Source organism: Oryx dammah, unplaced genomic scaffold (assembly GCF_014754425.2).
Source record: "Oryx dammah isolate SB20612 unplaced genomic scaffold, SCBI_Odam_1.1 HiC_scaffold_11050, whole genome shotgun sequence".
Lineage (NCBI taxonomy): Eukaryota > Metazoa > Chordata > Mammalia > Artiodactyla > Bovidae > Oryx > Oryx dammah.
The window spans coordinates 9,736,602-9,754,540 of record NW_024080444.1 but is presented as its reverse complement, the minus strand read 5'-3'; positions in this window follow the sequence as shown (position 1 = coordinate 9,754,540).

The window sequence follows — 17,939 nt, the reverse complement described above, 5'->3', positions numbered from 1 at the left end:
TGGATCATGGCAGCAGGCGGTGACCCAGACATGAAGCAGACTTGGCTCCTGGACTCCACAAGCCCTGAGAAGTGAGTAGGCAGCACCGAGACACCCACCAGAACACTGGCAGATGCGAAGGGCCTCGCGGCTGGGGCCCAGCAGGGAGGTGGGGAAGGGGAACTGCAGGTTTCCAAGGAGACCTTCACCTGGGCCAGGTCCGAGGGCCTTCCCCAAAACTGCCAGCCTCGTCCTGATACTTCCTCGGCCCCATACGGAGGGGTTTCTAAAGACCTGAAGATTCTTGCCTTCCTTAGCAGTGTAACCTCCCAGTGGCACTGGGCTGCATATCTTCGGCCACCAGGGTGGAATTTGTACTGCCCACACCTGGCTGTTGGGGGTGGCCCATGGGAGGATGACATCATAAGCGCCTTATGATGGGCCTGTGCATCAGGTTGATATCAGATGTTCTGATCTAAAGGTTAGAATAGTTCTATTGTAAAGGTTAGAACAGTCAGCAATGGGTCAGGGACAAGTATGTAGGAAGGTCGGTCCTGTGAGGAGGGTGTAGGGGAAGCAGATACTGGTCTGGTAGGGGATGTGCAGAGACCAAGAGAGCAGCCATCTTGGGTGGCTTGGTCATACGTGCCATTCTTATAGTTCTCGGTATCATCCACGCAGCTAGCATACTCTAGATACATTGATGCTGAGCTAATGTGAACACAACCTCATTAGGCAGTTTAAGCTTCAAATGAGAGACATCCTGGATTGCCGTTTGTTAAGTGGACTTCCTGCAAGGATACAGGGGTATGTGAAGTGTCATTAGAGCTTGTCTTTGTCATGCAGTCACCTCTGTGGCATAGTATCACCAAATATTCTGTGTGTAATCCTGTCGTTTCAGGCCTCCCTCACACTAGTGTCACGTAGCTTGTGTGGCCGATGTGAGAGAAAGAGGTGTGTATAACTTCCCAGCACAGGCAGTTGAGATCAGTGTCCCCAACTCCAGTCTTTCCTGTCTCTTTCATGGTGACCTCGGAGGCTACCATTTTAGACTGTTTCATTCTAACAGGATGGAGTCCTCAGGAGCCCGGAATCCTCAGTGAGTGACGAGCAATTTCCCCACCGACTGCATTAGAATTATAATGTGAGAGAAAAATAAATCTTTGCTGTGTTAGGTCACCAAGGTAGAGTTTGTTACCCTGGCGAATTCTGACACATTTGTCCCCCGCTGGTTTCTCCTTCCATCTCATTGGCTAACCCTGAGTTATACAGTCATTCATTACTTCAAGGAAAGCTGGGGGGAATGGGAAGAAGACTGCTAATTTGGCTGACATGAATCATGGTTTCGCCCTAGACAAAAATCGGGGTTCTGTTACAAGGAGGAGGTAAGGGATACACTGTGTAGGCACTCTCACTGTATGCCAAATCCCCAGACACTATCAGCCTAAATGAGGAAAAAGCTAAAGCCCCAAAGGCAGAAGTGGATACCCAGGTATTTCTGTAATTCCATGCCTCAGAACAAGTGTCCCAGAAACGTCTGATCCCAAGTGGCTCCTTCTCCTCTGAGCTGTCAAGATGCCTGGTTAAGTGACTGTTAAACAGCCTCTGCGTCCTCCCCTCTGCCTTCCACCGCCCAAGAGGCTGCCCTTGAGGTAAGGAGGGAAGTGATCCCGCTATCCCTTTGCCAACTCTCAGAGAGGTTATGAGGCTGAACAGATTTGTGTTTGAAAAGGGCTTAGAGGCTCTGGCATGAAAGGTACCACAGAAGTGAAAATGCCTGCAATTCATCGCCTGCTGAATGGAACAGAGCTGAGTTGCTTTAAACTGGAATTTTAGGGTCTGTGGCTGGTGTGTGACTGTTCTTGTGTTTTTTTGAACACATTCTCTTCTGTGTAGACTACTACTTGTTCCCATGGCTGTTTCTTATCCCCGCTAACCCTCAGTGCTCTCCTCACCCATCTCCTGGAGGAAGGCCTCCAGCTGAGGGAGGTAAAACCACAAATTATTCAAAATTCGGCTCTCAGAACTTTTACCTCCTCTTTCCCTGACCTGCTCTTGTATCTGCCCCTTCCACCACTTAATGGTGTTTCCCCTCGGGTACTTTCTGTTGGGAGAAATTGAATTTATATTAGCTAGACCCAGGGATTGGTTCCGTGGTAGAGGTGGATGAGTTCTGGCCCAACCCAGAGTAATTGATGTAGGATATTCAAGGGCTCTGTGTTTCCCAAGCACATGAGTGTTTGCCAGAGAGGAAGCTCAATAAAGATTCCTTCAGTGATGAGTGAATTGTGAAACACAGTGTGAGGTCCTATGCTGTCTGCCCTATAGGTTTCATTTTATCTTCCTCAAACCCTGGGAAGCAGTTGTAATTCTCAGCATTCCTCTATTTTCCAGATGAGGAAACTTGGCCAAAGAACTCAGCCAGGATTGGGACCCAGGCTCTACACTAACCCCTTAGCATGATTGAGTTGTCTGCTTCCTCTCCCCAGGGATTAACATTTTTTAAAGGATTTCAGGGCAAGAACCCAGTGGAATGGACCTCCAGTGATGACATTTCTGGCAGCAGAATTGGTGAGAAGCTATCAACCAGTGCTGGAGTGTCAGGAAGAGTTAAATCTTTTTGACAATTCAATGGCCCCCTTTGGGTTTGCCCAAATGGCACCTGTTGTTGAGGTCAATAGAGCTTACAATTTAATTTCATCTTCCTGCAGACACTCTCTCTCATTAGGGGGTGGAATGATGATGGGATTCTCCCAGCCATGCAATTTCACTTTCTACAGAGCGGTGCGTAAGTACAGTCACTGTTTCTGCACAGAAAGTTATCTGCTCCACCCCACAAACCCCCGAACTGCTTGTAATGAGGAAGTGAGTGTCTGTATAAGGAAAGATGGGGGAGCAATGAGTGGGGATGAGAAGAGGCGAAGCTACACAGAGTTCCTAAGAGGCAGCTCTGCTTTTTTCCTCTGTGAGCCAAGACCTGTCCTTGCAGGCTGTTCATTATGTTCAGCAGAATTTGAATGCTTCCATGATCCAGGTGACAAGAATGTGACTTTTCCATTTATTAGAAATGAACTTCAGGTGGACATGAGGGATTCTTTCTGTTTTCAACTCTGATCTAATACGACCTTTTGGTTCCATAGTAAGAGTGACGATAACAAAACCAGTAATTACAGTGCTAGAGGTAGTTACCATTTGCTGGCTATGATAAGAGGTGCAGTGCATATATTCCATTATTTAATCCTCAGAACAGCTCTATGAGGTAGGAATCTCATTCCCATTCTACAGAGGAAGAAGCTGAGACTGAGCTAGAAGAAGTAACTGTCTAATGTCGTATAGCCACTGAAAGGCGGAGTCAGGACGGGAACCCGTTTGTGTGACTTCAAATGTGTACCTTTTCTGCCACTCCCTTTCACCTGTCCTCCAAATGTGTTTCAGGAAGGAGATGAATGTGTCCCAATTACTCTGTGGATCAAGACAATATCCATGGCAACCAAAAAGCACTGAACATTGCATCTGGAGTGTTGAGGGTATTTAGACACTCCCCTCCCTCTTCCCCAGGGAATTCCGTGGAGGAACTAGTCAGGGGATACTGTGGGAGATTTCATTTTCTCTTATGAGTTATTGATGATAGAGTGTACGTGTGTGTTTGCATGTTCTGGCAATACTGGTGTCTGATGTGTGACCTGTTTCTTATTAAAGTTATAGCTTTTGCAGGGAGTTGAGGTTATTACTGGTGCTTTGGGAGAGCAGGTGTCAAAATTGGACTCATTCTGGCATGTGGAAGGTGATCTCGAGTTCTTTGCCCCAGAGATCTATATGCTAATAGGAAAAATGCTCTTTCTTCTCTTCAGGCCAAATTCTGAAAGATTATACTAGCTCTGTGGATTGCAAAAGGAAAAGAACAGACACAGCCTGGGAGGCAGACTTGGGAGGGAAAGAAGAAAGGAAGAGAGTGATGTCATTGAAAGAGGCCGAGGTGTCCCTTCCCACAGCACTGTGGGGCATGCATGCTATGCAGCAAACCAGGGAATGCCAGTTATACCTCACTGAATGAATGCAGTGTGCACTGATTCAAGGTTATTAGAACCTAAAAGTTAGGATTATGGAAAAATTCAAGGCCTGTACACATTGATAATTTCCCTTTCTCTAACCTCGTGTTAAACAAAACCCTTTTTTTTTCTTTTTAAAAATTTGTTTATTTTTTAATTGAAGGATAATTGCTTTATATAATTTTGTTGGTTCTGCCAAATAAATGTTGAACAAGCACCTTTTTATGGTGCTAAATAAGTCTGTCTCCAGGTCCTAGCTGTGCAGGGAGTACTTGTCATAATCATGTTCACACTACATCTTTTGGACTCCTGTCATCTATTTTAGTGATTTTTCTCTTTGAGATTTGGACCTTCCAACAGTTGAGGCAAGAAAACTTGTCTTCCAGGCCACTGCTGAGGCTGAGGCTGGACCTATGAACCAAGCAAGTTCCATGAGGGAAATGGTCCACATAAAGAAGAAGGCCACACTCAGAACCCACCTTTCCAGAGGAAATGGCAGGAAGTGGTTGGGCTTTCAGGGGTAGTGATAGCAACAAGTGGGCTTCCCTGGTGGTTCAGCTGTAAAGAATCCACCTGCAATGCAGGAAATGTGGGTTCGATCCCTGGGTCAGGAAGATCCCCTGGAGAAGGAAATAGCAACCCACTCCAGAATTCTTGCCTAGGAAATCCCATGGAGAGAGGAGCCCAGCGGGCTATAGTCCATGGGGTCACAAGAGTCAGAAATGACTTAGTAACTTAACCACAAACACGAAATAGCAGCAAAGCTCCTAAGAGTGAAATCTCGTCGTTGACATACCTCACTCAGTGTCTCATTCTGTGTCCACCAGGGGAGCTGTGGGGCTGCACCCACCGCCAATGGGACTGACCTATGAGTGGTCCGGTCTTGGCACTTGGGTTTTCTTCATGGCTGTAGGGGCTTCCCTTCATGGCTGTAGCAACCTGGTGCTAGTGGCAACCTGCCTGCCAGTTCAGGAGGCTACGATATGTGGGTTCAGTCCCTGGGTTGGAAAGATCCCCTGGAGGATCCCTCCAGGATGCCCTCCTGAAGGAGGGCATGGCAACCCACCCCAGTATTCTTGCCTGGAGAATCCCGGAGAGAGGAGCCTGGTGGGCTACAGTCCATAGGGTTGTAAAGAGTCAGACACTTAGCTGTAGAGACTCTGAGCTTAATTCACTGTCTCTGAGTTTCTAGAAATTCTGTAAAGTTTCATAATGTTGCTAATGATTGTGCTTCAGCTGGTTAGTATTGGTTTTATGGTTTACAACTGAAATTTTTGCCCTATTCAGGTGGACTTTTTTTTTTTTTTACTGTGAATTAATAAATAGTATTTTGGTTTTCCTGAATCTAGCCCACTGTTATACTCTGATGAGATCCAAGTTTCTGAGTTTGCAAAGCAGAGAGTATCAGGCCCCGGACCCTGGATAATGGTAGATTTTCCAGGAAAAATCTGCTTGATCATCTGGCTTTCTCTAGGTAGCACTTTCAGCATTGCTGTATTTTACACTTATTCTCCATTTACAACTTTTATTAGTCAGAGTTCTCCAGAGAAATAGAACCAATAAAATTTATATAGATATACAGAAAATGATTTTTTTCTGAAAAAACTGACTAGTGATTATGGAGGCTAAGAAATCCTGTGATCTCCTGAAGGACTAGAAACCAGGAGAACTAATGTTCAAGGGCAAAAGAAGATGGATGTCCAGCTCAAGTAGAGAGCAAATTCACCCTTCCTCTGCCTTTTTATTGTTCTATTCAGGCCCTCGACTGACTGGATGATCCCCATCTATTCAAATGCTAATCTCTTCTGGAAACAGTCACCCAGAAATAACATTTTACCCATCTATTCAAATGCTAATCTCTTCTGGAACCAGTCACCCAGAAATAACATTTTACCAGTTAGCTGGGCATTCCTTAACCCAGTTGAGTTAATAAAATTAACCATCACAGCCTCATTATATAGTTGCTAGAATTTATAGGGTCACACTTGTAGGAACCATATTGGTCTCTGTTTGTATCTTCTTGGCTTTTTCCTCTGGTGGCTTCATCACCCTATTCAAAAATTGTTAATGGCTTCCTGTTATGTTTGGGAAAAATTCTGCACCTTGGACTCTAGCATTCAAGACTTTCTATATTATGGCTCCACTTTCCAGCTGTATTCCCAATACTCTAAAGCCACTACCAGATGGCAGTGTTTGCTTTTCTTTTCTTTTTTTTAAAATTCTGATTATTGATTATGCCATTCTCTCTGCTTGCAGGAATCCTTTTTCTTTGACAATTGGGATATATTTTATTTATTTTATAACTATGCCACAATTTATTCACAATCTTTCATATTGATAGTAGATTGTTTCAAGTTTTACATGAAATAGATGCTGAGAGCTGCTATTTGCTCTGACCAGAATGCTCTTTTTAGTTATTATTATTATTTTTTTTTATCAGAGATACTTGTAGGAATCTGTCCTACATCTCTGTCTACCAGAATCTCAACCATCACTCAAGACTCCGTTCAGATTCCATTACTTCAGTGAGGACTTTTCTAGTGACACTCTACAGAAATATTTGCTTCATCTGAAATCTTCTCTGGCATTCAGAACACTTATTCCATCATGGCTTGTATAAGAATTAGTTTGTCTGTTTAGACATCTTTCCAACTATGTTCCCAACTATAACTCCTTGGGAACAGGACCATGACTTACTATTCATTTTGTTTCTTCTTGTATTACTGAATATTGAAACTTGGGTATGGTAGAGGCCAACACAATCAGTGAATAAATACATTAATTAGTGAAGCACTCACAGTAGATGCATTATTTGTGCAAACAAACAAACAAAAAAATTCCCTTTAGAGATATCTGGGAATTTTGCTAGAGCTTCGAGATTGGGCTATTCTTATGGATAGTCCATGGGATCATAACTCTTTAGTAGCACAACTTATGAACCCAGAGACACATGTTTTACAGTATTAGAGGATATCATTTCCAAGACACAAAAAGCCACAGTTCAGGGCTAAATTGTGGGCTTGAGAAATGTGTGCCCTTCCTTTAATATGTGGCTTCACATGTACACTCAGTAGTGAATGGGGATCCCATCAAAAGAGTTGGAAGAACAGGGGTCTTAAGAGTCCAAAGTCCTGGTTTCTCTGGTCTTGATTCTGCTACAAACTAGAGGCGTGACCTTGGGCAAGTCCTTTCTCTTCTTTGAGCCTTGATTTTCTCTTCTAAAAATTGAGTCATCATCATGTTTCTGCCCCATTTGATTGCTGAGAGGTCAAATAAGGCATGAACACTTTGGAAATAAAGGAGAGGAAGTCTGGGGGTAGTGGGAAGGAGACAGAGAAAGAGAATAATAAAAAGGTGCCAGTAAGAATGGCGGGAGAAATTAAGGTATAATAGAACCAGAAACTGGCCTAGAGGCAGTATCCGTGGAGGGTCCCTCTTCCACCTGAAAAACACCAGGGAGTCTTTCTGAAAGTCTTCCTAAGGGCCGTATCAGAGACTGATATCTGCACACCAAAGTTTCATTCTCCCCTCTTCTTCACTATCAGAACCCCTATATTGTGACAGGGAGCCACCTTGGAAAGTTAAGTCGCCCCCGCCACCCCCCATTTTGGGCTTGAGGCCTAGGAAAATATATACATACTGCAGGCATTCCACTTGCCTAGGAGAATGTGTTGTCAAAAGAGCAATTGTGAACTTTGCTCCTGAAAAATCACTTTGGAACAGAGCTTAAATAACATGAAACTGGGCCTCTTGATGGCTCAGGGTATGAAAAGATCTTTTTATCTCCTGGGAAGAATCTTGTCTTCCTCTTTTTCTTCTTTCCTCCTTCCCTCCCTCCCTTCTTCTCTCCTTCCTTCCCAATATTAATAGAATCATGAAGCCAGTGTTATTAAGTAGCAGAAAGCAATGCTAGAGGACTTATACCAATTTTAAAATAAAATGAAAGACATCATAACAAGAACCCACATTTACTATGGTCGCCAGGGGGTAAAAATCAGAGGAGGGGTAGTTAGGGAGTTTGGGATCGACATGTACACACTGCTAACTTTAAAATGGATAATCAACACGGTCCTACTGTATAGCACAGGGAACCCTGCTCAATGTAATGTTGCAGCCTGGATGGGAGAGGAGTTTGAGGGAGAATGAATACATGTATATGTATGGTTGAGTCCTTTTGCTGTCCCCTGAAACTATCACAACATTGTTAATTGGGTAGAATCCAATATAAAACTGAAAGTTAAAAAATATTTAAGAAAAAGAATCTGAGTTTATCCTGCAAGCCCAGGCCAGTACATTTTAACCTATACTCTTCACTTCGGTTATTGTTACTGCAGCCTCCTCTTCTTCATTGTGATGAAGAATTTTCATCATGCTGCTTCCCAAATGAGGGAAGATCTTAAAAGAGCCAGGTGCAATCTCATCCCTGTGGTCCTGCTTTGTACTAGCCAGACCCAGAACAGGGCAGGACATTTTCTCCTCATTATCACCTCATCACTCAGTTCCCCTTGTCTGGGCAGGGTCATCAAGGTGGGGCTCCGAGCTGAGTGCAGGAACCTAAGTGCTAGTGAGGAGAAAGTGTTCAAGCTTGGATCCTGCCCTCTCACTCAGGCTCCATTGAAAATGGTAACACCTTGAGATCATTTTTCTTCTTCTTTTTTTTTTTTTCATTTTTCTTCTTACTACTAAGTCTGAATGAATTTTAATGCTGCTATCTTCTGGAGTTAAGTAGTATATAGCAGGCTTTAGTTCTAAGTGATAAACTACGCCACCGAAAGGGAAATTAACCAAATATTAGGGTGGTTCAGAAGATTCTTATTTCTTTATGAAAAGAAAGACAATTTGAGTTGGGGGAAATGTTTGAGAGCAGGGGTCCCCGATCCCTGAAACGGGGCTGCACAGCAGGAGGTGAGCAGTGGGAGGCAGAGCCAAGCTTCATCTGCCACTCCCCATCACTCACCACAGCTTGCATTACCCGCTGAACCGTCACTCGCATTGCCACCTGCACCATCACCCTACTGCTAGCGTTACCACCTGAACCTTCCCTCCTACCCACTTCCATCTGTGGAAAAATTGTCTCCGCAAAACTGGTCCTTGGTGCCAAAAAGATTGGGGACCACTAATTTTAAAAGATAAGTCATGGCTATGTGTTAAGCTTTGGGCTGGGTGATAAGAATATGAATCAATATTTAACACTGATTAAGAGTTTCTTTTAGACAGGAACCATGAGCTAAGAGACTTTGGAATTTTATTCTTTGTCAATTCAGCTAAACTGGATCTGTGGTTCCTGTATTTCCTTCCTGGCATGGTTGTGGGTTAGGGTGAACTACAAGAAAAATCTACATGAGAACTGAAAGGTAGAGTCAAAACAGAAGCAGGTATGCTCGAGAGGTCCAGGCAGAGTCCCAGGTTCTCATGCAGGTCATCGCCAATCTTCCACTCACCTGCTGGCATGCGGTGACAGCTGAGTTTTCAGATCCTCCAGCTCCCGTAGAATCTTGCCTTCTGCCTCGTGAACCAGATATGTGTGCATCTTTGTGTTGAGGGAATTGAGTCTTTGAGGTAGAGGGGACGAGAGACGCATATGGGTTTAGTTGGTGGGTTCAAGTTTGTCCTTTCCTCTTCTCTCCCCACTTCATAGCCAGCTTTCCTAACTGCTAGCCCTGCTGACCTATACATAGCAACTTCAGCTCCACTCCCAGATAATAGAGCCAATAGCCCTGTGCAGACTTTTCCACTATTGTCTTTTTTTTGCGATCTCTATTAATGATGTTTCTCTGATCTTCCAGCCATCCTCTCCTGGACTCATATTTCACTGCTGCTGCTGCTAAGTCACTTCAGTCGTGTCCGACTGACTCTGTGCGACCCCATAGACGGCAGCCCACCAGACTCCCCCCTCCCTGAGATTCTCCAGGCAAGAATACTGGAGTGGATTGCCATTTCCTTCTCCAATGCATGAAAGTGAAAAGTGAAAGTGCAGTCGCTCAGTTGTGTCTGACTCTTAGTGACCCCATGGACTGCAGCCTACCAGGCTCCTCCATCCATGGGATTTTCCAGGCAAGAGTACTGGAGTGGGGTGCCATTGCCTTCTCCCTAATTTCTCCCGAAGTTGTGTAAGGTCTCCTCTGTGCAATCAATCCTTTATTCTGTGCCATTCACATGATATTGGTTTTGAGACTGGCAGAGGCTTGAGGATCTCAAGGAGACTAGTAGTAAAGGCTTGACGGATAGCAGGGAATTGATATTGGAGGATGAAGAAAAGAAAACCAACCCATAGTGTGTAGTGGTGAGAAGTTTGAGAACACTGCTATTTGCAGTCATGTGAAAAATAGAAAATATACCTAATAAACTGCTAGATTTGGGTAAGGAGATTTTCAGGAAGATGATTGAAAGCACCAACTGTTTTCTTTTCACAATGTGCAAGGCAGAGATAGAAAGAGATGAGCTTAAAAGGGAGCTGTTAGGTCTTCAAATGGAATTTAGAAGAAAATTGAAGGCTAAAAATCCAGCAAAAAGACTTCAAAGTAAGAAGTGATCTCAGGGCAAGAAACAACTTAGGGCTATAAATCATTGTCTTAGGGTAAAAATAATTACTTAAGTGTGTGTTTTATAGACCTCAGGTAAACAAGACTTCTTAGAATCCTGATGTACCTATTAGATGTTCTTTGTTCTTCATATGAAAACAGAGCTTCTGAGACTCTTTAGGGTCTAATGTTCACTTGGCACAAGATAGAAAAGGAATTATCTCAGAAAGAAGTGTGGATATAGCATTTGCCCTGTAGAGTGGAAGATAATTTGATACATAAGAAATGCACATTTTTAAAGGAATTGTATTAACTTGAACTGAAATGAAAATAGCTGTTTTTATTTCAGTTCAAGTTAATACAACATTAGACCCTAACGAGTCTCAGAAGCTCACGTCTGACTCTTTGTGACCCCCCTGAATTACAGCACACCAGGGACCTCTGTCCGTCTCTGTCTCCCAGAGTTTGCTTAAACTAAAGTCCAGTGTGTCTGTGATGCTGTCCAACTATCTCATCCTCTGTCGCCCCCTTCTCTTCCTGCCCTCAATCTTCCCCAGCATCAGAGTCTTTTCCAATGAGTCAGCTCTTCGCATCTGGTGACCAAAGTATTGGAGCTTCAGCAACAGTATCAGTCCTTCCAGTGAAATATTCAGGGTTGATTTCCTTTAGGACTGACTGGTTTAATGTCCCTGCTAAGAGAGGAATTCTGTATGTAAAGGGCTTTGTTGAGATATTTTAGGTGGGGGGCTGATATCGTTAGAGACAAGAAGATTACTGTAAAGAGAGGAGCTTACAGTTGAGGTCCACACTGAAGGCAATGATGATGAGGGCTTGAAATAAGCAATGTCTCTGAGGATGGGGAGAAACAGTCATTTTTCTAAAAGAGGCAAGATGCAGTGGGTAGGCACTAATGACGGACTTGTCAGGGGTGGGGAGTAGGGGGTGGAGGGACGTATAACAAATGTTGAGCAAATGGTGGTCACTGAAAATTCTATCTTGTGGCTGCTTTCTCCTGTCCTCTTGCAGTTAGGTAGGGACATGTGGCTAATTATGCCCCATGGGCTGTAGTTAGACTTCTTATATGAAATATGTATCAGCACTCTGCTCATCCATGACGGACAGTATAATCTAGGCTATTCTTCCGAGTTATCAGGAGGCCTCAAGGATGACAGCTGGCTTCTGATGGGGATGACTGGGTGGATGGGTTGGTCACTGAGGTATCTTGGAAAGAAAGGGCACTGTATTAAGATGAGAGATACATTTTCAACTCCCTAATACCGAGGATTGTTAGTGATTTTTCTGGAAATAAAAGCACCAGGACAAGAGTAACAGGAGCTAGTCATTGCACTGGATACTGGATTCACTGAGCATCAACTCAGTGTCCTGGTCCGTGCTGATGCTAAGGGAGAGTGGTTCACAACATTGCCTTTGCCTTCTGTGAACTCACAGTCTGACTGGTGAGATAAACCATGTACAGAAGAGTCAAATAAGCCATGTAAGCAAGTGGCCCAAAGTGGTGGAGAGATAGGCACCGCCATAGGATCCAGGGAGAATGAAATAGCTGAGTAGAGGAGCCAGATTAACGGTTCCTCCCAGACAGAAGAGGGGCCCCACTGAGACACATCTTAGACAACTGAGCTTAACATACGTATCTAAAGGACTTGAGAAAAGTCACAGGGAAGTATAAAATGGAGCCTCAGCCTGATGCATATTTGCCCCAAGGAAGACAATTGGAATGAACATGAATCTCACGTCAGTAGCAGGAAGGATTTTTCATGGCCAGACCAGCCATTTAAAATTTCCTCCACATCCTCTATTCTATATCCCTGAGATAGGCTCCTGGATATTCATGTGATAAATATCTCCATGGGTAGGTGGTAGAAAGAGGTACTCGTGCTGGGGGATGCTGCATAGCTTACAAAGGAGAATTACAGTTTTTCATGCATCTTTTATTTCTGTTGCCCATCAGCATCTTGTACTCAACAGGAACATGTGTGTGCATGCGAGCATGCATGCACACACCTCTTATACCCTTCAAGTCCTAATCAGGAGCACAGAGCTCAGGCCACAACCAAACAGAGAGCAGTGCCTTGAATTTCCTCACTAATGTTATGGATTGCTTTACAGGAAAGCATGGAAAGGCAGATTTTCCCTACAGGGGCATGTTTGCTAATCGGATGTTAGCAGAAGTACCTCCAGGGTTTGTAATCTATGTGCTTATTTTATTTAATGCCTGGATGTATGGCTGTATCTGTGCTAACTTTCCTCACTTGGGTTGTTGTGTCTGAGCCTCCTCCTCATTCCTGTGAACATCCGGCTCCCCAGGGGTGTGGAGGCTATTAAATTAGCTTAGACAGCAGGTGGGCACTGAAGAAACTGGAAAACAACAGCTGATCTAAGGCACAATGCACTGTGTACTCCTGCAAAGGGGACGTGAGATATAGCCCCTATCACGAGAGCCTATCAGCAAGGGACCACCTCCCTCTCCACAGCCCCAGAAACACTGGCTCCAAACAGTCAGGAGCAGAGGAAGGAGGAGGTCTGGGTTCCCTGAGCTCCTTCTTCAGTTTTATTTTTCTGTGGGGTCATCCCGCTGTTCAGCTGGTCCACAGGCTGTCCTGGGCAGTGGGGAGAGAGAGGGAGAGCGAGGGAGAGAGAGGGAGAGAGAGAGAGAGAGAGAGAGAGTGTGTGTGTGTTTTGGTGGAGTGGACATGGGATATGATTGATCCTGCCTCCTATTGGCATAAAAATCCAGGAGCTTCTGTGTAAATGGGACTGAGAAAGGTTGTGGGGAAAGGACTTAAAAAGAGCCAGCATGAGCCGTTTATCCACTAGTGTGCCAGGCACTGTGCTTTACCTGCCGTGTTTGCATACAATGTTTCATTTAGCTTCTCTAATGACTGCATGATGTAGGGACTATTGTTTATATGCATTTTACAGAGAAGGAGACTGAGGCACAAGGAAGCAACACCATCAGCATTTGCAGCTCGGCGCTCTCACTCCAGAGCTTCTAATTTTTCCTGCTCTACTGGCAGGCAGCAAAATGGAGAGGGTAGCAGCAGATAAAGAAATGCCTAGAGTGGGTGATTGCTCTGGGCAGGGATAAACTAGCCCCAGTTCCTGGGAAAATACCAAGGCAGGACCTAGAATATTCAGTGGAATTGAGCGAAGAGAACCGTTACTGCCTTTGGGTTTTGACTCACTCGGGAGCAGGATGTAGATAAGGGCTAGCTGGCTCTGCAGAAATGATTTTCTGCCCGTAAGCTCTCAGCTAACTGAAGATAGATTCCTTGGATTAGGTGGGTGTCGAGAGGAGATAATTTTCCCAGAACCTTCAGAATGGCTGGCCTGGAATTAGACGAACCTGAACCGGCAGCTGCAGCCTGGTCCAGGTACTGCTCTTCTCATCACAGACCCTTTTATGGCATCAAGTTCCTGGTAATACATACTGTAGTAGTGGTAAATAGCAAAGACTCATTGGAAAAGATCCTGATGGTGGGAAAGATGGAGGGCAGGAGGAGAAGGTGGGGACAGAGAATGAGATGGTTGGATGGTATCACTGACTCAATGGACATGAGTTTGAGTAAGCTCTGGGAGATGGTGAAGGACAGGGACTGGGCATGCTGCAGTCCATGGGGTCGCAAAGAGTCAGACACAACTGAGCAACTGATCAACAACAGTAGTAAACTACTAGTATGCAAGTGGTGGGACTTCCCAGGTGGTGCCAGTGGTAAAGAACTCATCTGCCAGTTCAGGAGATTTAAGAGATGTGGGCTTGATCCCCAGGTTGGGAAGATCCCCTGGAGAAGGGGTCCTCTGGAGAAGGACATGGCCACCCACTCCAGTATTCTTGCCTAGAGAATCCCATGGAAAGAGGAGCCTGGTGGGTTACAGTCATAGGATCAGAAAGAGTCGGACACAAGTGAAGTGATTTAGCACGCATGCATGTGTGTGGTGCCTCATTAGATGCTGGGGCTCTTCTAAGTGCTTCGCCTCATTAGTCACTTCATCCTGACAGAAAAATCTGTGAGGTAGGTATTATTATCATTTCCACTGTAGAGATGAGGAAACAGAGGCACGAGAAGGTTAAGTGTTTTTTCCTAAGTCACCTAGCTAGAAAGGGGCACAGCTTGGTTTGACTCAGGCAGGCAGGTAGCAGAGTCCAAGCCTTGAGGCAGTCAAGCCACCTTCAGGGGTTTGTCATGTGAGAGATGTCACAGCGGTCAGGGAGTCCTTGCACCCAGCTAGAGAAAGCTCTGCACACGAGCAGAGAGGAAACCTTATTGTGCATTTAGGTTGAGGAGAATATTGCCGGAGGAGGGCATGACACGTGGATGGGTGGCGGGAGCTTCCTGGGGTCCCTGGGAGGATCTGCTTATGTGAGTCATCTCTGCTTTCTGGAACAGTCTGGCTCTGTTGTTTCAAGATTCGACTTGGGGCTCTGTTAGAGGAAATAACTCCCTTGGGCCAAAGGAGCAGCAGCAGATGTTGCCAGTTGGGAGTGGCATGATTAAGCTGTAAGTACACCACCACCTGTTGCCCGACTCTGGCGCCTTTGTTCTTTGTTCAGCTGGGAAGTTCATTAACAGAAGGCCACGATGCCAAATTGCTCCTGACCTGTGCCATGGGGGTATGGAGCTCACCACGATGGGAGAGGAGGACCCTGTGGCATCAGGGAAGTAAGAAGGAGTGAGTAATGCAGAAAGTCTCCTTGTGGGGAAAAGAGGCTGAGGGGCAGGTTAACCTATCCAGAGCTCAGCAGGGCAACCTCACTCCCGGTGGAACAACACCATTAAGTCAATATCCATGGAAAAGAAAGGGAGCAAATGCTTACCAAACAGCCCTTTCATGCCAGGGACCTAACTACACATATTGTCTCAGCCAATCTCCTCACCTGTGTGAGGGTGGTGGTATTTTATTGTTCTCATTTAACACATAAAGAAACTGGGTTCAGAGAGGTTAAGAAACATACCCAAGGATTCTCAACGATTAAGGGCAAAACTGGAATGTGAGGCTAGCTGGGATTTGGCCTTTAGAACTTCCTAATGACTGTTGCCTGGAGAATCCCAGGGACGGAGGAGCCTGGTGGGCTGCCGTCTATGGGGTCGCACAGAATCAGACACGACTGAAGTGCCTTAGCAGCAGTGACTGTAGATGCTAAGCCAGTGCACCCACTGCTCTGTGCAGGCAAAACCAGGGCACCTGCTCATCTCTGCAGCTAAACCAGCACACTTCAGTGCTCTGGACAGGCCAACTAGCACACCCCAGTGTGCTAGATCTGTACACATGGACAGCACATCTCACTGATTTGTACAGGTGAACAGCGCATGCCACTACTCCGCTGGTCTGTACAAGTAAACAGCGTACCTCACTGATCTGTGCAGCTTCTAACCAGCAGACAGGATTATTACAGGATAGGCTATGGAAGAGAGAGACCAAAATGCTCGCTATGTAAAGGGAACATTATGGGGAAAAGCTGAAAGCATCCTGCAGGGATTAGATTCAGCATTGAGAAACCTGGAGAGCTGCCACCATAACAGTCTTAAGGATTTTGAAGTTTTCTTGGTGGTGCTTTAAAGATGCATTTGTCCTGAGAATAGGAAAGGAGAGACTCCTGGGCGTATTTAGGTCAGAGTCTAAAGAGAAAATTCCTTTTTCACTGCGGAGGGAATTTCACTCTGGAGATTGTATAATCTCCTTCCCCCAGTACTTTAAGTAAGATAGGCATTTTACCTATTAGTGAAGGAAGGTGGATGCTGAGGTTGTTGACTCCACCTGGACTTCACAGTCCTTGCCTGTGAGCTGTGTGAAATACAGACTTTCAGGTTTCCTGACAGACTTCATGGGTCAGACCTGGAGGTGGGCCCAGGCATCTGAGGGTGATTTTGACGTTCAGAGATTGACATCCACTGCTGGAAGTCTTAAACCTGCTCTGAAGCTATAATTTCCAAGTGAGCATGGAGTTCTTCAAAGCTGCTTCCAGTCAACCACTTAGGCATTCTGCTAAATTGGGTTTTCTTCACCCAGGGTTCATTGCTGACTTCATCAACCCAGGAATCTCGTAAACTTGGAGGTAAATTCTGTATGGACATGTGTTTTTGTGGAGAGAGGATCTTTATATTCATCAGATTCACTGAGAGATCCAAGTTTACAATAGCTTAAGAACCCTGGGCAGTGTATGTTTTGATAACTGCTCTGAACTTATTTAAGATCCTTATAAGAAAAGTAGGCTCATTGATTTATTTATAGACACATTTTTGATTGTGTGTGTCCATTTGTGTGTGTGTGTGTATATATACTGGTGTGTTTGATGGCATACAGAATGATCCTACTCAGAGAAACCATTGAAGATGTTCACTACACTTAACTCAAATTACTTAATAAAAAAGTATATGCAGTAAAAAGCCCCAAACAATCCATTTAGGAAATGAGCAAAAGACATGAATAGACATTTCACCAAAAAAGATATATAGATGGCAGCGAGCATGTGGAAAGATGTTCAATGTCATCAGCCATTAGAGAAATGCCAGTTAAAACCATAGTGGTATATTACTACATACCTCTCGTAATGGCTAAAATAAAAAGTAGTCACTGGTGAGTATGCAGATAAACTGGGTCGCTAATGCATTGGTGAATTAGTGCTGATAGAAATATAAAATGGTACGACCACCCTGGAAAACTGTTTGGTAATTTTTAATGCAATTAAATATATAATTACTGTACAACCCAGCAATGACACTTGTGTATTTATCTCAGAGAAATTATAATTTGGTTTCGCATAAAACTTTCTACATAAATGTAAGTGGTAGCTATATTCATGATAGTTTCTAGAAATAACCCGTATGTCCTTCAGTAGCTGATTGGTTGGTTGAACAAGAAGAGGGACATCTTTATAGTGGAATATTACTCAGCACCAAAAGAGTAATTTATTGATATGTTTAATGACTTGTATAAATCTCTAGGGAATTTTGTTGCATGAGAAAAGCCATTCTTACAGGTTGTATACTATTTGCTTCCATGTATATAACATTCTTGAAATGACAGAATTATAGAAATGGATAACAGATTAATGGCAGCAGCAGCAGTAGCAGGGTTTAAGGAGAGGATGGGGGGGGTGGTGGGGGTAGATGTGGCTATAAAATGGAGACTTGAGATATCCTTGTGGGATGGAGAGATCATCTATCTTTAATGGCAGTGCCCTTGCCGTGATACTGTACTATGATTTGTGAGGTGTTACCATTGAGGGGAAACTGGATAGAGTAGAGACATGATAAAAAGTGAAAGTGAAGTCAGTCATGTCTGACTCTTTGCAACCCCATGGACTATAGCCTGCCAGGCTCCTCCATCCATGGGATTTTCCAGGCGAGAATACTGGAGTGGATTGCCATTT